This window comes from Oncorhynchus gorbuscha, linkage group LG03 (genome assembly GCF_021184085.1).
Source record: "Oncorhynchus gorbuscha isolate QuinsamMale2020 ecotype Even-year linkage group LG03, OgorEven_v1.0, whole genome shotgun sequence".
Classification (NCBI taxonomy): Eukaryota; Metazoa; Chordata; class Actinopteri; order Salmoniformes; family Salmonidae; genus Oncorhynchus; species Oncorhynchus gorbuscha.
Genome location: NC_060175.1, coordinates 97,464,135 through 97,487,870, shown reverse-complemented (window position 1 = coordinate 97,487,870; position 23,736 = coordinate 97,464,135). Strand labels below are relative to the sequence as shown.

Sequence of the window (23,736 nt, the reverse complement as noted above, 5' to 3'; positions counted from 1 at the left end):
ATTGTCCTCGGGTCACAATCAAGCACGTTTTGCGTTAAACACAGCAGGCTCTGCACATTAATCATTAGTGATTTTCTGTCAGGGATAAGAGAAAGGGGTTGTGTGTGTGTTGTCTGTGTGTGTGTGGCTTCTACTTAAGAGAGAGAGACTGCACTCTATTAACCATTTGACAGTTGAAGACCTCCCACTCATAGAGGCCTGCTCTGATTCTCACCCAATTACAATGTGCCAGGGAAAAGGAAGAGGTGTCTTGAGGGCGGCCGTTATCTTTTAATTGAAGTTGCCTGTCACCTCGCACACGAACAGAAGGCCACGACAGCTCTCACCTGCCTGTCTCTGCCTAAAATAAAACAAATTGGGAGGGGATCCTTTTATGCTATGATTTGTATGAGAGCATAGACAATGAAAACAACGACAAAATATGTATTTCATTCATAAAAGCTGACCTTCTATGGCATCTTTTCCTTATTGAAACAACCCCTCCACTTTCAGTCACTCCTCAGTGTGGTATGTTTCTCAACAGTGTTACTGAATTATTGCCACGTTGTGGAGGTGTCAACGTTCCATCACGTGTGTAATGAGAGTATGTAGTTTAGTGTATTTTCTCCTGGGGGAAAAAAGGATTACAACACAATTACAATTGCATAGCTACATGATCATCAGTTTAGAAACATGTTTTTATAGTTTGACCAATGTACTTGGTACATTTGATTGCCACTGTGGGAAAGGAAAGCAATCCTCCATGAGTAGTCCTATTTTGCGGGTCTCTAGTCCAAAGTGAAAAGTGAATTTGGAACGCTTCTCAAGGGACCTTTAACCATTAGAGATTATTTCTGCATGATGACTCTGGCAACCGATGAAACACGTGTGATGAAAGTAAGTCTTTTCATACACAATCATGCCAATGAGGTAATCTGGCCAAGTTTTTTTTCTCTTTTGGTTTAGCTACAGAACACTAAAGAGATGAGACTGTAGATCCAGAAGCTTCAGTTACTATGGGGCTGAAAGCAAGATCACTGTAGTTGGTCTTGCTTCTGTACCGTTTTGGATTCAAACAGGTTTAAAGCTGCAATATGTAACGTTTAGGTGACCCAACCGAATTCACAAAGAAATGTGTGTTATAGATCTGTCATTGTCATAGAGAGAAAGTCTAAGAAGCAGTAGAGATCTGTTCTATGTGTGCTATTTCTATGCTTCCCGTTCTTAAGTTTTGGTTTTGTACACCAGCTTCAAACACCTGAAAATATAATATTTGGTGTTATGGAAAATATATTTCACATCCGTTTAGATGGTACAATGATTCGATACACGATAATTGCTTGAAATTAGGTGAACTACTAAAATTATAAACACAACATGTAAAGTGTTGGTCCCATGTTTCTTGAGCTGAAAAAAAAGCTTATTTCTCTCAATTTTTGTGCACAAATTTGTTTACATCCCTGTTAGTGAGCATTTCTCCTTTGCCAGAGTGTGGCATATCAGGAATCTGATTAAACAGTAAGATCAGTACACAGTTGCACCTTGTGCTGTGGACAATAGAAGGCTACACAACACAATGTCACAATGCCTCAAAAGTTTTGAGGGAATGTGCATTTGGCATGCTGACTGCAGGAATGTCCACCAGAGCTGTTACCTGATAATTTAATATGAATTTCTCTACCATGTCGCCTCCAACGTAGTTTTAGAGAATTTGGCAGTACATCCAACCGGCCTCACAATCGAAGACCACGTGTATGGCGTTGTGTGGGCGAGCAGTTTGCTGATGACAATGTTGTAAACAGAGTGCCCTGTGGTGGCGGTAGGGTTATGGCATGGGCAGGCATAAGCTACAGACATCAAACACAATTGCATCTTATCGATGGCAATTTGAATACACAGAGAAACCGTGATGAGATGCTGAGTCCCATTGTCATGCCATTCATCTGCCACCATCACCTCATGTTTCAGCATGATAATGTACCATGCCGCAAGTGTCATGTTTGTCATTTATTATCATGTCTCGTCCCTGTGCTCCCCATTCTATTCGTTTCCCTCTGCTGGTCTTATTAGGTTCTTTCCCTCTTTCTATCCCTCTCTCTCCCCCTCCCTCTCTCACTCTCTCGCTCTCTCTTCTCTCTATCGTTCCGTTCCTGCTCCCAGCTGTTCCTATTCCCCTAATCATCATTTAGTCTTCCCACACCTGTTCCCGATCCTTTCCCCTGATTAGAGTCCCTATTTATTCCTTTGTGTTCCGTTCCTGTCCCGTCGGTTCCTTGTTTAGTATTCACCGTGCTGTGATTGTGTTTCGCCCTGTCCTGTCGTGTTTTTGCCTTCATCAGATGCTGCGTGTGAGCAGGTGTCTCTGTCAACTACGGCCTGCGCCTACCCGAAGCGACCTGCAGTCTGTGGCCGCTTCTCCTGTTATTCCCTCTACAGACTAGAGGATGTCTGTTATTCCCTGTTTGGACTTGAATAAACTCTGTTTCTGTTAAGTCGCTTTTGGGTCCTCTTTCACCTGCATGACAGAAGGAACCGACCAAGGAATGGACCCAGCGACTTCAGACGCTCGTTACACTGCCGTCGAGATCCAAGGAGCCATGCTCGGCAGACACGAGCAGGAATTGTCTGCTGCTCGCCATGCCGTGGAGAACCTGGCCGCTCAGGTTTCCGACCTCTCTGGACAGTTCCAGAGTCTACGTCTCGTGCCACCTGTTACTTCCTGGCCTGCCGAGCCTCCAGAACCTAGGGTTAATAACCCACCTTGCTACTCCGGGCAGCCCACTGAGTGCCGCTCCTTTCTCACGCAGTGTGAGATTGTGTTCTCTCTCCAACCCAACACATACTCTAGAGAGAGAGCTCGGGTTGCTTACGTCATTTCACTCCTTACTGGCCGGGCTCGAGAATGGGGCACAGCTATCTGGGAGGCAAGGGCTGATTGCTCTAACAAGTTCCAGAACTTTAAAGAGGAGATGATTCGGGTTTTTGACCGTTCAGTTTTTGGTAGGGAGGCTTCTAGGGCCCTGGCTTCCTTATGCCAAGGTGAACGGTCCATAACGGATTATTCTATTGAGTTTCGCACTCTTGCTGCCTCTAGTGAGTGGAACGAGCCGGCGCTGCTCGCTCGTTTTCTGGAGGGACTCCACGCAGTGGTTAAGGATGAGATTCTCTCCCGGGAGGTTCCCTCAGATGTGGACTCTTTGATTGCTCTCGCCATCCGCATAGAACGACGGGTAGATCTTCGTCACCGGGCTCGTGGAAGAGAGCTCGCATCAACGGTGTTTCCCTGCTCCGCATCGCAACCATCTCCCTCCTCTGGCTTTGAGACTGAGCCCATGCAGCTGGGAGGGATTCGCATCTCGACTAAGGAGAGGGAACGGAGGATCACCAACCGCCTGTGCCTCTATTGCGGAGTTGCTGGACATTTTGTTAATTCATGTCCAGTAAGAGGCCAGAGCCCATCAGTAAGCGGAGGGCTACTGGTGAGCGCTACTACTCTGGTCTCTTCATCTAGATCTTGTACTACTATGTCGGTCCATCTACGCTGGACCGGTTCGGGTGCTACATGCAGTGCCTTGATTGACTCTGGGGCTGAGGGTTGTTTCATGGACGAAGCATGGGTTCGGAAACTTAACATTCCTTTCAGACCGTTAGACAAGCCTACGCCCATGTTTGCCTTAGATGGTAGTCATCTTCCCAGTATCAAATTTGAGACACTACCTTTAACTCTCACAGTATCTGGTAACCACAGTGAGACTATTTCTTTTTGATTTTCCGTTCACCGTTTACTCCTGTTGTTTTGGGTCATCCCTGGCTAGTATGTCATAATCCTTCTATTAATTGGTCTAGTAATTCTATCCTATCCTGGAACGTTTCTTGTCATGTGAAGTGTTTAATGTCTGCCATCCCTCCCGTTTCTTCTGTCCCTACTTCTCAGGAGGAACCTGGCGATTTGACAGGAGTGCCGGAGGAATATCATGATCTGCGCACGGTCTTCAGTCGGTCCCGAGCCAACTCCCTTCCTCCTCACCGGTCGTATGATTGTAGTATTGATCTCCTTCCGGGGACCACTCCTCCTCGAGGTAGACTATACTCTCTGTCGGCTCCCGAACGTAAGGCTCTCGAGGATTATTTGTCTGTGTCTCTTGACGCCGGTACCATAGTGCCTTCTTCTTCTCCGGCCGGGGCGGGGTTCTTTTTGTTAAGAAGAAGGACGGTACTCTGCGCCCCTGCGTGGATTATCGAGGGCTGAATGACATAACGGTTAAGAATCGTTATCCGCTTCCCCTTATGTCATCAGCCTTCGAGATTCTGCAGGGAGCCAGGTGCTTTACTAAGTTGGACCTTCGTAACGCTTACCATCTCGTGCGCATCAGAGAGGGGGACGAGTGGAAAACGGCGTTTAACACTCCGTTAGGGCATTTTGAGTACCGGGTTCTGCCGTTCGGTCTCGCCAATGCGCCAGCTGTTTTTCAGGCATTAGTTAATGATGTTCTGAGAGACATGCTGAACATCTTTGTTTTTGTCTATCTTGACGATATCCTGATTTTTTCTCCGTCACTCGAGATTCATGTTCAGCACGTTCGACGTGTTCTACAGCGCCTTTTAGAGAATTGTCTCTACGTAAAGGCTGAGAAGTGCTCTTTTCATGTCTCCTCCGTTACTTTTCTCGGTTCCGTTATTTCCGCTGAAGGCATTCAGATGGATTCCGCTAAGGTCCAAGCTGTCAGTGATTGGCCCGTTCCAAGGTCACGTGTCGAGTTGCAGCGCTTTTTAGGTTTCGCTAATTTCTATCGGCGTTTCATTCGTAATTTCGGTCAAGTTGCTGCCCCTCTCACAGCTCTTACTTCTGTCAAGACGTGTTTTAAGTGGTCCGGTTCCGCCCAGGGAGCTTTTGATCTTCTAAAAGAACGTTTTACGTCCGCTCCTATCCTCGTTACTCCTGACGTCACTAGACAATTCATTGTCATGTTTGTCATTTATTATCATGTCTCGTCCCTGTGCTCCCCATTCTATTCGTTTCCCTCTGCTGGTCTTATTAGGTTCTTTCCCTCTTTCTATCCCTCTCTCTCCCCCTCCCTCTCTCACTCTCTCGCTCTCTCTTCTCTCTATCGTTCCGTTCCTGCTCCCAGCTGTTCCTATTCCCCTAATCATCATTTAGTCTTCCCACACCTGTTCCCGATCCTTTCCCCTGATTAGAGTCCCTATTTATTCCTTTGTGTTCCGTTCCTGTCCCGTCGGTTCCTTGTTTAGTATTCACCGTGCTGTGATTGTGTTTCGCCCTGTCCTGTCGTGTTTTTTGCCTTCATCAGATGCTGCGTGTGAGCAGGTGTCTCTGTCAACTACGGCCTGCGCCTACCCGAAGCGACCTGCAGTCTGTGGCCGCTTCTCCTGTTATTCCCCTCTACAGACTAGAGGATGTCTGTTATTCCCTGTTTGGACTTGAATAAACTCTGTTTCTGTTAAGTCGCTTTTGGGTCCTCTTTCACCTGCATGACAGCAAGGATCTGTGAATGTCCCAGTTCTTCCATGGCCTACATACTCACCAGACATGTCACCCATTGAGCATGTTTGGGATGCTCTGGGTCATTGTGTACGACAGTGTGTTCCAGTTCCGAGCCAATATCCACCAACTAAGCAGAGCCATTGAAGAGGAGTGGGACAACATTCCACAGGCCACAATCAACAGCCTGATCAACTCTATGCGAAGGAGATGTGTCACACTGCATGAGGCAAATAGTTGTCACACCAGATACTGATGGTTTTTACTGATCCACGCCCCTACCTTTTTTATGGTTTCTTAAAATCCATAGATTAAGGCCAAATGAATTTATATCAATTGACTGATTTCCATACATGAATTGTAACTCAGTAAAATCTTTGAAATTGTTGCATGTTGCATTTATATTTTTGTTTGGTATATTAGAATTTTAGCATCCAGGAAATGGTGGAGTGATTTCTGCATAGTGTATCTTTAATTACACTGTCTGGTTATCCTTGGCGAAGTAGAATGTCTTTCAGGTTGAAATATGAGACCAGTCAAGTATTGAAACACATACTGAAGATAACTGTGGCTGATTAAGAGAATGAATTATTAAATCTATGTATAAACAGTGAGGTTTCACAGAGATGACTGATGTGAACATCTGAAATTAGTGCAAACACATGCTGGCCACTCCATTATAGACAGAATACCAGCTGGCTTTGGGTCATTATCCTGTTGTAGGAGGAAAATTGGCTCCAATTAAGCACCGTCCACAGGGTATGGCATGGCGTTGCAAAATGGAGTGATAGCCTTCCTTCTTCAAGATCCCTTTTACCCTGTACAAATCTCCCACTCCAGACCATCGCATTGCCTCCACCATGCTTAACAGATGGTGTCAAGTACCCCTCCAGCATCTTTTTCTTTTTTCTGCGTCTCATGAATGTTATTCTTTGTGATCTGAACTCCTCAAACTTAGATTCAAGATGGCTTAGCAGTGGGATGTCTGTTTTGATTGTCTTGCCCTGTCCCTTGTATATATTGTTTTTCTTCGTATATATTTTTATTCTTTTTAATCTTATTGTCCATCTATGGACTGAACATACTCTCCTGCAACCCACCTCACCCAATGTGGTATGGATCTGCTATTTTTACACTTTTGAACCCCTTCAGGAGTTAGACAGCTAACTAGCTAGTAGTCAATTAGCCACTGCTAGCGGTCATCACCGTTAATTCGGACATCTGCCGCTTTCAGCCTAGGCAACTCCTGCCAGCCTGCACAGCGCAATATCTACCCAGAGCATATCGTACTGCATTTCTCTACCACATCTACAGATTCCTACCGCAAGCTCTGAACCTTCACTCCGGATCATCGCAGCTAGCTAGCTGCTATCCGAGTGGCTACTCGTGTCTAACGTCTCTGTCCTGGAGCAAGCACCAGTTAGCCTGGAGCTAGCCTCGAACTAGGCCCGAAGAGGTCCATCTAGCAATTTATGGGCTTCAATTATCTCTTTTGCCAATTGGCCTGGACCCTTTGCTGCCGACACGGAGCCCCAAACGACTGGTCTACCGACGTAACCGTCCGGGGGGGTTTCTGTCCCGAAGCAAGCACCAGTTAGCCTGGAGCTAGCCTGGGGCTAGGCCCCGCTCCCTGCTAGCCAAGGAAATCCATCAGATAATTCATGGGCTTCAATACCTCTTCGTTCCAATTGGCCATGGATTACAGGCAACGTCCGCATCGAGTTAAAGGCTACAGATGCCACTTTCAAGGAGCGGAACACTAATCCGGACGCCTATAAGAAATCTTGATATGCCCTCAGACTAACCATCAAACAAGCAAAGTGTCAATACAGGATTAAGATTGAATCCTTCTACACCGGCTCTGACGCATCGTCGGATGTGGCAGGGCTTGACAACTTTTATAGACGACAAAGGGAAACCCAGACGCGAGCTGCCCAGTGCCGAGAGCCTACCAGACGAGCTAAATGCCTTTTATGCTTGCTTTGAGACAAGGAACTTTGAAGCATGCACGAGAGCACCAGCTGCTCTGGACGACTGTGTGATAACGTTCTCGGTAGCTGATGTGAGAAATACCTTTAAACCGGTCAACATTCACAAAGCCGCGGGGCCAGATGGATTATCAGGACATGTACTCAAAGCCTGCGCGCACCAACTGACAAGTGTCTTCCCTGATATTTTCAACCTCTCCCTGACTGAGTCTGTAATACCTACGTTTCAAGCAGACCACCATAGTCCCTGTGCCCACGGAAGCGAAGGTAACCTGACTAAATGATTAGCGCCCCGTAGCACTCACGTCAGTAGCCATGAAGTGCTTTGAAAGGCTGGTCATAGCTCACATCAACAGCATCATCCCTAATACCCTAGATCCACTCCAATTCGCATTCCGCCCCAACAGATTCACATATGACGCTATCTCTATTGCACTCCACACTGCCCTTTCCCAACTGGACAAAAGGAACCCCTATGTGAGAATGCTGTACATTGACTACAGCTCAGCGTTCAACACCATACTTTGCACAAAGTTCATCACTATGCTAAGGACCCTGGGACAAAACACTGCTCTCTGCAACTGGATCCTGCAACTGGCCGCTCCCAGGTTGTAAGAGTAGGCAAAAAAAACATGTCTGCCACGCTGATCCTCAACACTGGGGCCCCTCAGGGGTGTGTACTTAGTCCCCTCCATTACTCCCTGTTCACCCACGACTGCATGACCAAAAACAACTCTAACATCATCATTAAGTTTGCTGACAACATAACAGCGGTAGGCCTGACCACCGACAATGATGGGATAGCCTATAGGGAGGAGGACAACCAGGACAACAACATCTCCCTTAAAACCAGTTAAGGATAGGCAGAATACTGCCCCCTTTGGAGGAATTGCGTGCCCATAGTAAACTGAAAAAAAATCTGTCCAAAATTGCTATTATATGCTTATAATAATTATTATTGGATAAAAAACAATCTAAAGCTTCTAAAACCGTTTGAATTATGTCTGTAAGTATAGCAGAACTCACAGGGCAGGCAATCTCCCAAACTATTTTTGGGAGCCTCAAACTTGGGGCAACTTTGACGTCATGGCCCCCACCCTTTCCCAACCGGCTATGGATCTGGAGACACTTTCTATGTCTTCCACTAGATGTCCTCATTCAGTACAGCGTTTAATTGTGCAAATCCCGCGTGTTTTGAGCCTTTGGTAGGCAAAAGACTGAGTGTCGCGAGAAAAGTCAAGGTTACGAGAGCGCGCTTTTTGGAGACACGTTCCTTTGTTCCAGATGGCCTGCCAAGAAGCACGTTCGTCCGAGAGATTAGATAATAGTTTTGTACGTTTAGAACATCCTAAAGCTTGATTCTGCACTTAGTTTGACCAGTTTAGTCGACATATAATATGTAATTTTGAAGTTTTGATGCGCAACTGTTCGTGACCAGAAGTAAGTTTTGGTAGTATTTCAGCTGGAACTTGCAGCATATGCTAATACAAAGACACATGAATTGAAACCAAACAATGTTTTGGGTAAGTATGACTTCTTCCACTACATTATGATCGAAGACCATCAAAGGTAAGGGAATATTTATGTTGTAATTTTGTGTTTCTGTTGACTCCAACATAGCGGAGAAATATTGCTTATGTCTGAGCCACGTCTCAGATTATTGAAAAATGAACGATTTCTGTAATGTTAAAAAGAAATGTGACAAAGCGATTGCATTAAGAAGCAGGGTATCTTTCTAACTATATGTAGAACATGTATATTTAGTCAAAGTTTATGATGTGTATTGCTGTTATCTGGCGTTATCTGGCAGAGTTATATATAATTTCTCCTGGCATTTTTTAGCATTTTCTGAACATGGCGTCAATGTAAACGGTGATTTATGGATATAAATGGCATATTATTGAAAAAAAAACATAAATGTACTGTGTAACATGTCCTATTACTGTCATCTGATGAAGATTTTCAAAAGGTTAGTGAATTATTTTTCTTTTAATCCTGCGTTTGTGATTGCATCTTTTGTTCGACAAAATGGCTATGTATTGGCTGTGTCTTTGGTGATGGTTTGACATAAATATGTGCTATGTTTTCACTGTAAAACATTTTAGAAATCTGACTCGCTGGGTAGATGAACAAGGTGTTTATCTTTCATTTGAGCTATTGGTCTGTGTGGAGGTTAAATATTTCTAAGAATATTTTTGCATTCTGTGCGCCAACTTTTGAGTTGAGCGTGGGGGGTGGTGCCCTTGGGGAACGTGGTAGCGTGAACAAGTTAATGTGAGCAAGACAAAGGATATGAATGTGGACTACAGGAAAAGGCGGGCTGAACAGGTCCCCATTAACATCAACAGGGCTGTATTGGAGCGAGTCAAGAGTTTCAAGTTCCTTGGTGTCCACCAACGAACTATCATGGTCCAAACACACCAAGACAGTTGTGAAGAGGGCACGACAAAACCTTTCCCCCCTCACGAGACTGAAAAGATTGGGCAGATCCTCAAAAAGTTCTACAGCTGCCCCATCGAGAGCATCCTGACCGGTTGCATCACCGCCTGGTATGGCAACTGCTCGGGCATTTGACTGTAAGACACTGCACAGGGTAGTGCGAATGGCCCAGTACATCACTGGGGCCGGGCTTCCTGCCATCCTGAACCTATATAAGGTGGTGTTGTCTGCGGAAAGCCCATAAAATTGTCAGAGACTCCAGTCACCCAAGTCATAGACTGTTTTGTCTGCTACTTCTCGGCTTTCACAAATAGTTGGTTCTCCAGGAGGCGCTGAAGGACCTGCCTGATGTAAAGAACATGTTCTTGGACAGACCGAGAAAAAAACAAGATGTCGTCAAGGTAGACAAATACAAAATGGATGAACATGTCCCGGAGCACATCGTTTACCAAAGCCTGAAAGACAGCGGGGGCGTTGGTGAGTCTAAACGGCATGACCTGATCCTCATAATGTCCCCTGGCTGTGTTGAAGGCTGTCTTCCACTCATCCCCTTCGCGTATCCGAACCAGGTGGTACGCATTCCGAAGGTCCAACTTGGGACAAATGGTGGCCCCCTGGAGAAGTTCAAAAGCCGAGGAGAGGAGTGTTAGGGGGTAATGACTTTTGTTAGTAATGTCATTTAGTCCCCTGTAGTCAATGCACAGACGCAGGGTCTTGTCCTTCTACTCCACAAAGAAAAACCCTGTGCTGGCAGGAGATGCAGACGGACGGATGGCCCCAGTAGCCAGAGACTCCTCTATGTACTCCTCCATAGCCTTGGTCTCCGGCCTGGATAGAGAATATAGCCGACCCCGAGGTGGTGTGGTGCCTGGGAGAAGATCAATGGCACAATCATAAGGACGGTGCGGGGGTAGGGAAGTAGCACGTGCCTTGCTGAAAACTTCAAGTAGGTCATGGTATTCAGTGGGAATGACAGAAATATCCAAAGCCTTGCTGATGTCCTGAGGAAGACTGGGGGAAGGCTGTGCTGCTTGAAGACAGTGGGAATGGCAAAATGAAATGGGCTCCAACCCATGATGGAGCTGGTCCAGTCAATACCAGGGTTGGAGCCAAGAAAACCCCAAGACAACAGGAACATGGGGAGATGCAATGAAGAGGAACTGTATGGTCTCACTGTGGTTACCGGAAATCCGTATTTGAATGGGCACAGTACCATGGGTGACTCCATCTATGAGCAGCCCATAAAACTTTCATCCGCCCCTCAGTCAATAAGCACTCGGAGAGACTTAGATTGGTCACAGCAAAGCCACAAAATAGGTGTGCGGGTGATGGGAATTAGGGAACTCCCAGTCTGTCTCACCAAAGTACTTGTACCCACCAGAGACAAGGGTTTCCTAACAGGGCAGCTGTGTAATGTCCTGCCCCTCCACAGTACAGACAACAGTTGGAATTCAGCCTACATGAGCTTTCCCCAACCGATAACCTAGCTCTTCCCAATTGCATAGGCTCAGGAGAATCAAACTCACCTGTCGTTGATACTTCACGAGGGAGCTCGGGTGGCTTCGGATCCTTTACGGATTCCTTCGAAGATGAGCGAGCCATAGCGGGTGAACAAGTGTGCCCGAGGCCAGACCTCCTCTCACTCCTGCGTTCCCTTAACTTCTTGCGAATCATTGGGATCTTACCTTCCCACCTGGCCAACATCCGGTGAAATTGCAGAGCTCTAAATTCAAGTTACAGAAATCATAATATTAAACATTCATGAAAATACAAGTGTCATACATAATTTAAAAGCTTAACTTCTTGTTAATCCAGCCGCTTTGTGAAAAAGGCTTTACAGCGCCCCGCACACAAAAGCATTACATGCATTTTCCAACCAAGCAGATGCGTCACGAAAGTCAGAAATAGCGATAAAATAAATCACTTACCTTTGAAGATCTTCATCTGGTTGCAATCACAAGGGTCCCAGCTACATAACAAATGGTCCTTTTGTTCGATAAAGTCCGTATTTATATCCCAAAAAAGTATGTTTCAATGGCACGCTTGACTCAGTAATCCACCGGTTTCCCTCTTTCAAAATGCATACAAAATAAATCCCGTAAGTTACCAATAAACTTATTTGAAACAAGTCAAACAACGTTCCTAATCAATCCTTAGGTACCCTATTATGTAAATAAATGATACAATTTAAGACGGAGAATACCGGAGACCATTACCGGAGATAAATAACGAAGTACGTGCACTCACAGGAATGCGACACAAACACTACAGCCAAAATGGGAGCCACTTAGAAAACCTACGAATTCTAGCTCATTTTTCAAAAAACAAGCCTGAAACTCTTTCTAAAGACTGGTGACATCTAGTGGAAGCCCTAGGAACTGCAATCTGGGAGGACATCCTTTTATATTCCCATTCCCAGGGATTGTAATCAGAGATGTGCTGAAAATAAACCTGAGAACAATCCATTTGTTTCGCCTGCCATATCAGTTCTGTTATACACACAGACATTATTTGAAACGTTTTAGTGTGTTTTATATCCAATACTACCAATTATATGCATATCCTAGGTTCTGGGCCTGAGTAACAGGCAGTTCACTTTCAGCACCTCATTCATCCAAACTTCCGAATACTGCCCCCTAGCCCGAAGAAGTTAAGATCTCCTCTCACTCTTGCGTTCCCTCAATTTGAATGGTTAGGGCGATGAGGGAGTCGAGATCCACCGGCAATTTCCGAGCAGCAAGCTCATCTAATACCACCTCAGATAATCCGTGAAGAAAGGTATCGAAGAGAGACTCCAGATTCCAGGCACTTTCGGCGGACAGATGACAACAAAGGGTGGAGCATTGCTCCCAAACAGCCGTGGCCCAGGAGAGCGCCCTTCCTGACAATAGCGTAATAATATACACTATCTTCGATCGGTCCAAAGGGAACAAATATGGCTGTAGCGCAAAAATAAGCGAGCACTGAGAAAGAAAGCCTCGACAGGTACCAGGATCTCCAGAATTTCGCTACGGAGGAGGTAAGCGGGGTTCTCGTGGAACCGGGGTAGGCTGTACCAACTCGCCACTAAAAGGATAAAATGCACCGGGAGGTTTGGGTCTTTCAGGGATATCAAAACAGGAGAACGCAAAAAAAAATGCTGGTTGACTTGGACATCGAAGACGAACTGGCACAGAGAGACAGGAAACTCAGGGATAAATACACTGGGGAAACAAGCGACACCTGGATGGGGTGGAGACCATAACAAGGACAGGAGAAACATCAGGGTGTGACATATATAGGGAGTAGAAAATAACATGGCTAGATATAGGGAGTAGAAAATAACATGGCTATATACATACAGTTGAAGTCGGAAGTTTACATACATACACATTAGCCAAATACATGTGAGTTTTGTCAGTTTTTCACAATTCACAATTCATCTTCACAAGGTCCTTTGCTCTTGTGCTGGGATTGATTTGCACTTTTCGCACCAAAGTACATTCCTTTCTAGGAAACAAAACGCGTCTCCTTCCTGAGCGGTATGACGGCTGCTTGGTCTCATGGTGTTTATACTTGCGTACTATTTTTTGTACAGATGAACGTGGTACCTTCAGGCGTTTTGAAATTGCTCCCAAGGATGAACCAGACTTGTGGGGGTCTACAATTTGTTTTCTGAGGTCTTGGCTGATTTCTTTTGATTTTCCCATGATGTCAAGCAAATACATCCATAGGTACACCCCCAATTGACTCAAAAGATGTCAATTAGCCTATCAGAAGCTTCTAAAGCCATGACATCATTTTGTGGAATTTTCCAAACTGTTTAAAGGCAGTCAACTTAAAGGCAGTGTATGTATACATACTTCTGTCCCACTGGAATCGTGATACAGTGAATTATAAGTGAAATAATCTGTCTGCAAACAATTGTTGGAAAAATTACTTGTGTCATGCAGAAAGTAGATGTCCTAACCGACTTGCCAAAACTATAGTTTGTTAGCAATACATTTGTGGAGTGGTTGAAAAACTAGTTTAATGACTCCAACCTAAGTGTATGTAAACTTCCGACTTCAACTGTATATAGTGAGTTGAAACTAACATGGCTATCTCCATTTATAGGGAGTAGAAAATAACATGCCTATATACAGGGAGTACCATGATACTAAGCAGAGATGTGCTTGTTTCTTCTTGAAAATAAAACATATGCTGAACTGAATAGGCTTTTTGGCTGACTGGCCTGTGTCTACTCAGAGTACTTAAGGGTGTGTGCAAGATATTGGGGAAATCTGGTCTTTACATGACAGACTGACCAGGTGAATCCAGGTGAAAGTTATGATCCTTTATCCACTTCAATCAGTGTAGATGAAGGGGAGGAGTCAGGTTAAATAATTATTTTTAAGCCTTGAGACAACTGAGACATGGATTGTGCATGTGTGTTATTCAGAGGGTGAATGAGCAAGACAAAATATTTAAATGCCTTTGAACAGGGTATGGTAGTAGATGCCAGGTGCACCGGTTTGGCTGGGTCAAGAACTGCGACGCTGCAGGTTTTTCACGCTCAACAGTTTCCCATGTGTATCAGGAATGGTAAACTACCCAAAGGACTTCCAGGCAACTTGACACAACTCTGGAAAGCATTGGAGCAGCATAGAGTCCATGCCCAGACGAATTGAGGCTGTTCTGACGGCGAAAGGTAGTGCAACTAAATATTAGGAAGGTGTCTCTAATGTTTTGTGCACTTTAGTGTAAGTGCTTCCATTTTACATTTGAGTAATTTAGCAGATGGCTACCTGCCATCCTAGTCGTTGAGGCCTCTTATTGCCAGTAAACTAAAGCTTCCCCATTTTACATTCCCCAGTAGTGGAGTGTTTTGTTAGAATATACATTCATCCACACTGCACTAGGCCAGAGCTTGGGAGAAGTCCTCACTGCCAAGCCTTAAACAAATAGTTGGCATTCTGATAGGAGCCTGTGACACCAGTCACTGAGGAAGAGGAGAGGGAGGAGTGCAGTGGGTCTCTGTTCTTATTGGCTTATGGGGCCCCTTTGCTGTTGCCTTTGGTTACTTATGAATTGCTGAGCACTTGTTTATTACGTTTCCTCACTCACTGTGTCTTGTTATTTTCAGTCCATCTCTGTAGATGTAAATAGCTTTTGCTTGCATGGTGCATCGAAAATTATTTTTAATGGTGTACTTTTTGTTTAAATATGCTAATGTCTCGTGAAGTGAGGGGAATAATTCAACGCAGCACATGGAGCGTTTCTTACCATGACCTCTATTCTTAAATTATAATCCCATCAACCTAACCATGAATTATTTTGTCAGGGAAGCATCAGTGGTTGTACAGTTGCTACTAATTTAATTGCCTATGAGTTGACGCTAGGCTTTCTTTTCATCCAATCACGAGACGTCGTCAAGACAACCACAAATGACAAAGGGCTTTCTCAGTCTATTCAGCGATGTGAAAGAGAGGCTGTTTTGTGTGACGGAGATCAGTGGAGGCTGCTGAGGGGAGGACGGCTCATAATAATGGCTGAAATGGAGTCAATGGAGTGGTATCAAACATGTGGTTTCCGTGTGTTTGATAACATTCCATTGACTCCATTCCAGCAATTATTATGAGCCGTCCTCACCTCAGCAGCTTCCACTTACAGAGATGTAATAACACATGCAGTAGGTGGTAAGGTATGCAGCCAGGGCACAAATGCATGAATAAGCCTGTTTCTCCCCCTCTTCAGCCTCCTGTGATGGCAACACAAAGACATACATTATCAATATCCTATTCACAGGATGCTAATAATGCCATATTATCTGAATAAAACATATTGACACAATCACACAACATACATTCTTCTTTAATCTCACTTCCATTGTAGCTACTTCTGCTCTGCAGAACACTTGTGGCCGAACTGCTAAATGCCAACTATATTTCACTTGCAAATGGATTGGTCAATCTGATCACGTTGGTTTGGTCTTTAAAGTTCACAGCAGAGGAAAGAGTGTAAAAGACAAATAGAAATCCAGGAAGACAGAATGTGTTTTTATTTTATTATTTTCTACATTCACACGCTCCTCAATGTTCAAATTTTGGTCAGATCATTCCCTGAAGAACCCCACAGTCAGTAGTGTTGTCTGTAATTTGGTTGGAGTAGTTGACTCCTGTCCTGGTCAACAGGACCTGTCCACCAGCCTCTCAGTAGGACCTAAACCAGCCTCTCAAAAGGACCTGACCACCAGCCACTCAGCAGGACCTGAACCAGCATCTCAGCAGGACCTGACCACCAGCCTCTCAGCAGGACCTGACCACCAGCCTCTCAGCAGGACCTGACCACCAGCCTCTCAGCAGGACCTGACCACCAGCCTCTCAGCAGGACCTGACCACCAGCCTCTCAGCAGGACCTGACCACCAGCCTCTCAGCAGGACCTGACCACCAGCCACTCAGCAGGACCTGACCACCAGCCTCTCAGCAGGACCTGACCACCAGCCTCTCAGCAGGACCTGACCACCAGCCTTTCAGCAGGACCTTCTCTGAGAATTCCTTCGACCTCATGGCTTGGTTTTTGCTCTGACGTGCACTGTCAACTGTGGGACCTTATATAGACAGGTGTGTGCCTTTCCAAATCATGTCCAATTAATTGAATTTACCACAGGTGGACTTCAATCAAGTTGTAGAATCATCTCAAGGATAAACAATGGACACAGGATGTCTGAATACTTATCTAAATATATATTTAGAATTATTATTTTTAACCTATTTTCGCTTTATCATTATGGGGTATTGTGTGTAGATTTATGAGAGAAAAAAACGTAATTTAATAAATTTTAGAATAAGGCTATATCAAAATGTGGAAAGAGTCAAGGGGTCTGAATACTTTCTGGATGCGCTGTATACTTTAGTTTTACACATGACTATTTATAAGTATATTTATTCTGATGTATAATTTATGTATGAATACATAATCCTTCAGCTGTCTACATCCATCATTCTTGCGGAATAATCTATCTCTTTATCTCTCTCCTGCTCTCTCTCTTTCTCACTCTCCCCTGTTCTCTCTCTCTCCCCCTGCTTTCTCTCTTTCTCACTCTCCCCTGCTCTCTCTCTCCCCTGCTCTCTTGTTCTCTCTCTCCCTCTCTCTCTCTCCCCTGCTCTCTTGCTCTCTCTCTCCTGCTCTCTTTCTCTCCCCTGCTCTCTTTCTCTCCCCTGCTCTCTCTCTATCCCCTGCTCTCTCTCTCCCCTGCTTTCTCCTGCTCTCTCTCTCTCCCCTGCTCTCTCTCTCCCCTACTCTCCTGCTGGCTCTCTCTCTCCCTCCCCTGCTCTCTCTCTCTCTCCCCTGCTCTCTCTCTCTCCCCTCTCTCTTTACTGTGCATAAGGCAGACCAGTGTCGTGTTTGGCTTGATCTCAGACTCTAGAGCCAAATGGAATAAGTCTGCGTTAGTTCTTCTGCATCTTGATTCCCCCTGACAAACCACCATCAGAAATGTCTAGGCCTACATGAAGGGTTCCGTTATAAGACCGACTGTGTGAAACTCTTCACAAGGAAGTGGCTTTATTCTCCAACCGGTCAGAGAGGACTGAAAGGGACACTATTCCCACCAAAGGGCTTCACAGACCCCCCTTTCAACACTGGGGACATAGAGAAAGACCCTCTGTGTGTTTATGTGAGGGCTGCTTGCTATAGACCTATAGAAGTGGACGGAAATGGCAGAGGGCCAAGTGTGTGTACGTCCGCCTTTGATATCAGCTCGTTTACATTGATCTTTGTCTATACCAACATTTTGTATGATATACTACAGTAGAAGACATCTGTGACTGTGACTGGTCAGTGTTATTCCCTACAGAAAGACCCTCAAGTCTGACAACTACACCCTATGCTGTGACTGGTCAGTGTTATTCCCTACAGAAAGACCCCGAAGTCTGACAACTACACCCTATGCTGTGACTGGTCAGTGTTACCCTACAGAAAGAGTCTGACAACTACACCCTATGCTGTGACTGGTCAGTGTTATTCCCTACAGAAAGACCCTCGAAGTCTGACAACTACACCCTATGCTGTGACTGGTCAGTGTTATTCCCTACAGAAAGACCCTCGAAGTCTGACAACTACACCCTATGCTGTGACTGGTCAGTGTTATTCCCTACAGAAAGACCCTCGAAGTCTGACAACTACACCCTATGCTGTGACTGGTCAGTGTTATTCTGACACAACTACACCCTATGCTGTGACTGGTCAGTGTTATTCCCTACAGAAAGACCCTCGAAGTCTGACAACTACACCCTATGCTGTGACATTTATGCTTTCTGTAAAACAGAACATCTATGTGTTAGATTAACTGTACTGTAGTTGGATACTATCTTTCCCTCGTAGTCATGAAACTATGAACTATGATGGCTGTGTGTGCTCATCGGAGCCTGTCATAAATCAAGCAGACCAGCACCATTTGGCCGTGTACCAAAGGGGGAGATGCCAGGAGCAACAGAAGAATGTCAGGTCTCCGAGCCTGAGGCCCATCTCATTCAGACGGCGCCTGAAAATAATCGCACCCCTGTCTTTTTGGAGGCATTCGCTGCTGATCTCTCATTTTTATGGGGTCTTAGCCTTTAGAACCCTGTTACAAGTCATTAGGAGTTGAAGGTTCAAACGTGCACTGCAGCCACTTTCAATGATTGATCAACATAGAGGAGAGTCTCCCGATCTCTCAGTTTCTATGCGTAGAGCAGTGGAGCTTTGTGGACTTGGCTGTCGTGTAGTGGGATTGTAAAACCCTGGTCAGACCACCAGTGTGGTAGGCAGCCTAATAGTCTAGCAGTAGTTATGTATAGGTTTCTTGGACTGCACCAGGGCAGAGCCATGCATTCCAGACATGGCCCATGAACTCTAGAGGTTGTTGGCTCTGCGTGCCCTGTCCCAGAGCCCCTCTCCTCCCATTGTGTTTAATCATTAGAAACCGTACTGTAGCAGTAGTAGTAGTAACAGTTAAGTGTTACATTCTTATTACAATTTGGGCATTTGGCAGACACTCCACGTTTCCAGAAGTACTTAGATTCAGATTGATGGTATTAGTATAAGTACTATAGTGGCTATTCAGCTGAAGAATCTTCCCCAGTGTAAAGAAAACATTGGAAATTAGGCTCCTTTTTATGTTGGTAAAAAGGAATGATTGTTTTCCCAGTCCTGTCCTACGCTGCTACTCCTGTTACTAAGAGGAAGTTCCCATGACTATTGTTCCTGCTTCACTAAAAATATCTACAGTGGGACGTCAACCAGTCAAAGAGCAAGTGAGGACACCAGACCAGTAGCATGGCTGTGTTCTTTATTCTTCCCAGGCCTCAGAGTGCAGCTTTGGTCCTGTCCGGGGGTATCATCGGACGGGGCCACAGTGTCTCCTGACCCCTTCTGTCTCAGCCTCCAGTATTTATGCTGTGGTAGTTTGTGTCGGGGGGCTAGGGTCAGTCTGTTATATCTGGAGTACTTCTCCTGTCTAATCCGGTGTCCTGTGTGAATTTAAGTGTGCTCTCTCTAATTCTCTCTTTCTTTCTCTCTCTCGGAGGACCTGAGCCCTAGGACCATGCCTCAGGACTACCTGGCATGATGACTCCTTGCTGTCCCCAGTCCAACTGGCCGTGCTGCTCCAGTTTCAACTGTTCTGCCTGCAGCTATGGAACCCTGTCCTGTTCACCGGGCGTGCTACCTGTCCCAGACCTGCTGTTTTCAACTCTCTAGAGACAGCAGGAGAGGTAGAGATACTCTTAATGATCAGCTATGAAAAGCCAACTGACATTTACTCCTGAGGTGCTGACTTGTTGCACCCTCGACAACTACTGTGATTATTATTATATGACTATGCTGGTCATTTATGAACATTTGAACATCTTGGCCATGTTCTGTTATAATCTCCACCCAGAGGAGGATTGGCCCACCCCTCATAGCCTGGTTCCTCTCTAGGTTTCTTCCTAGGTTTTGGCCTTTCTAGGGAGTTTTTCCTAGACACCGTGCTTCTACACCTGCATTGCTTGCTGTTTGGGGTTTTAGGCTGGGTTTCTGTACAGCACTTTGAGATATCAGCTGATGTAAGAAAGGCTATATAAATACATTTTATTTTAAATTTGATTTGTGTACCACGGGCCACTAGGTCTTCTTTGGCCCACGACCCCATATTGATATTTGAAGATTCTCATGACCCCAACCATGTGAAAACAATTATGTAATTAACAACCAATGTTAACTTCTTTATTATGGGCTATGGCAGTCAGTTGAAAACATTCTAACATGATTTATGATTGTTTTCTCAACTCAGCCCCACATTAGAAGTATGTGATGGTATGACAGTCAACTGCAAATTAGTGATATAATTTATCTTATCTCACCACCACTTATGAGATGGGTGTGGCTTGATGTATGTAAGTCAGGGGGCGTGGTCGACAGTGCGCACCTCATCTCTGCTGTCACATCCAACCTGGATCGATATTTGGTTTTAATCCAGACAAGAGCAATGAATCCAGCTTCAAACAGATATGAGCTGTGGAAGGGTAGCCTACCCTGAGTTGTATGGTCCTTTCAAGACAACTGGGAACTCGGAAAAGTGCAATGTCAAATCATGGCTTCAATGATCTTTAGATCTGAAAGTTGGTGTTCTAGAAAGAGACCAGAGATAGAATTCCAAGTAGGATGACTTTTCGCAGTCGGAGCTCGTTTCTTTCAGGGTTCCCAGTTGTCTTGAACGCACTGAAGTCGGAAGTTGGAGATTTCTGAGTTCCCAGTTGTTTTGAACACTGCATTAATACTCAGAGGGAGATGGCAGAGTATTCCCTTTGAGTCAGGAACCAAAACTCCTCTGTAGTGACCCGTGAGTGCCTTGTCTGCAGCATTCGGTCACATGACATCTCGATCAGCTGTTTCGATTTGACTTACCTGCATGTCAACTGAGCCGGGATCACAGTCAAACGGATTGGGAAGTAAGTCCCAAAGTGCTCTTCCAAGCGTTAGAGGTGAGCAGTCATCATTCGTGTGGGTCATTTACTGATACTGTTATCTGTTAATTTATTTTCATTACACAGAAGGTTAAGCAAGTCTTTTTTTTACATCCATTGCAAATAACAACAGTTCCTCTTGCAATGCTAGAAATCTTTGCAACACTCTCCCTCGATAACCACCAAGCCTCACTATGAAATAGAACATTGTCATGCTCTGATCCCATAACTCCACATAGTTTTGTGAACAGACATGCGCACAGTGGATGTGGTTTGATGTACTTTACAATCGAAGTTACCTGCTGCATTATATCTCACAGGTTCTGTGCTCTGCTCTTTTTTCCCGCCAGTTGCTCTCTGTGTATCATACAATACATTCACATTGCAGAGGGAGACACTTTCATAAGTACAGTGCAGAGGCCTGCCCGCAGTTAAGCCATAGACAGAGCCCCATCTTTGCAAAAGCTCAGCATTCGATCCCATGGAATCTGTTTATCGTCAATATAGTCACACAGCACACTGAACATCGCCTATGCTTTTTCATGCTCGGGAATCGTGAGACAGAACATTATGTCCTCGTGAATAGCATCCCCCGACATGTATATCGAACAAAGCCAATGCATCTCTGCCCTCACAGCTAACGTCCATTTGGAGAGCATAAATTGGGGACCCAGCTAGCAATGAGGAATTAGCCCAGAAGCGACCCTCTTGGCACGGAATCTTGGCCCGGAACTGATTGAATCGGAATCGGGTGTCGGACTCGGCCCGGAATCAAAATGAATGACTGCACAGGATCGACCCAAGTACATCGGCCTGTTTCCATCTACCAGAATCCAGCCAACATTGCCGGCATCTTACTAGAATCCCTCCAGAAGCGGACCGATGCAAATGTAAATAAATGTATACAAAATTACCCGATTTTAGTCATTTTAAATATTACTATTATACATACAAAAAATTGTCTCGGAGGAAACACAATACACCTCACCATACACCTGGTGACCATGTCAGTGTGCATGCGCCTAGCCCACCACAGGAGTCGCTACAGCGCGATGGGACAAGGACATCCCAGCCGGCCAAACCCTCCCCTAACTCGGACGGCGCTGGGCCAATTGTGTGTTTCCTCATGGGTCTCCCGGTCACGGCCGGCACGGGTCTCAAACCAGCTTCTGTTGAAACGCAGTTTGTACTGAGATGCAGTGTCTTAGACCGCTGCGCCACTCGGGAGGCTCCATCCACAATGTGTTTAATGCTTATCAATAGCCTTCCACAAAGTAGCAAAATACTAAAATACTACACAGGACTCTTAAAGAATTTCATTTTTAATGTTAATTGTATTTTTTGATCACAGAAACAATGAGGAAAATCTGGAAAAATAAACAAATGTTAAATATATAAAGCAGCCTGTGTAATCATCTGCCAGAGAGTAGCCCCAATCGGTCCGGGCCCCAAGTAATACATTTGGGCCAGATAACTCTCACTGGAATCGGCCCAAGCTCAATCGCCGCATCCTAGCCATAAGTAATACTGCCGAAGGCAGCCCAGACTCGGGCCACATGACGTTGGCCGAGTCTGACTCTCAGCCAGAATCAGCCCAGATCCACTGTGCTAGCTGGGAAGTTTGTGAGTCTTTCAGTCAGAGCATAAATTATTTGTTTAACAGTGTTATCTGACAATGTTATTGATGTGAGATTCTGTGCCTCTGTCCCCCCACACATTGTTTTCCCCGTATCAATTGCTGCCAGTAATATCAGTCTCTGTAATAGTGTGTGGTTTCATAGCGTAGCAGGCCTAGCCATTCACCCTGAGAATTATTCAAGTGTGATGATCAAGTGCTGCCTTTCTCATGATCTAAGGGCTCTATCTCATTGAATTTTATCTTTTAGATTTAAATCATTTTGATTTTTAAGGTTAACCATATTACAATGTGATACAGTACAAAGACAATATTATAATATATTTTGTAGAATATATATATATATTTAAGGATTTTGGAAATTCTCCTGCGACCCCATTTTCCTATCAGGCGACCCCACATGGGTTCTCGACCCCTAGTTTGGGAACCGCTGGTCTAGACAGAAACTGAGCATCAAGGACAACAGTGGCAGGGATTTAGAGGCCCACAAATAGATGTAAAGAGTAATCTTGATAGGGATAATGGCTCTATAAAGCAATTATAAAGTGACACCCCCCATACTATTCTGAACATACAGGTAACTGCCAAAATAATGTGAACAATAATGTCAACATAAATGAGGGATACAGTATATTGAAATCAGGTGCTTCCGCACAGGTATGGTTCCTAAGTGAATTAAGCAGTTAACATCCCATCAAGCTCAGGGTCATGTATAAAATACTGGGCAGGCCATTATTTTGGCTACCATGGCTATGCCTCCATGGGATGACAATGCCCCCATCACTGAATGGTTTGATGAGCGTGAAAATTATGTAAACCATGTGTCATGGTCGTCTCAGTCACCAGATCTCAACCCAATTGATTACTTATGGGAGATTCTGGAGCGGCCCCTGGGACAGAGCTTTCTCCAGTTCCACACATGCCACGGTGCATTGAATCTGTTTTGACTCATGGTGGCCCAACACCCTATTAAGGAACTTTATGTTGGTCTTTCCTTTATTTTGGCAGTTACTTGTAAGTTTTTCTCAATAAAATGTGATGCACATGGAATTGTATGTTGTATGTATTTTTCATGGACTACTTCAACCTCTTGGTGATTTCGTTCCACTCCTGTGGCAGTGTGTGTGGAGTTACCATACAAGACGTGACCACCCCCTGTGGCAGTGGGCCTGGCGGATACTGTCCAAGACTTTACCACCCCCTGTGGTAGTGGGCCTGGCGGATACTGTCCAAGACTTTACCACCCC

The 23,736-nt window shown here is 45.1% G+C and overlaps 1 protein-coding gene across 2 annotated transcripts in view; it reads left to right on the top strand.

Moving 5' to 3' along the window:
- Nucleotides 1-23,736, top strand: part of LOC124032335 (plexin-B1-like) — a 94,995-nt gene that overhangs the window by 35,409 nt on the left and 35,850 nt on the right. Inside the window, exon 1 of one of the 2 annotated variants that reach the window (XM_046344654.1) lies at nt 19,562-19,620. The exons of the other annotated variant lie outside the window; for it this stretch is intronic. The gene's annotated coding sequence lies outside the window, so the exon portion shown is untranslated. Of the gene's footprint in view, nt 1-19,561; nt 19,621-23,736 lie in introns of those variants that run through there. 2 annotated transcript variants of the gene reach the window in all.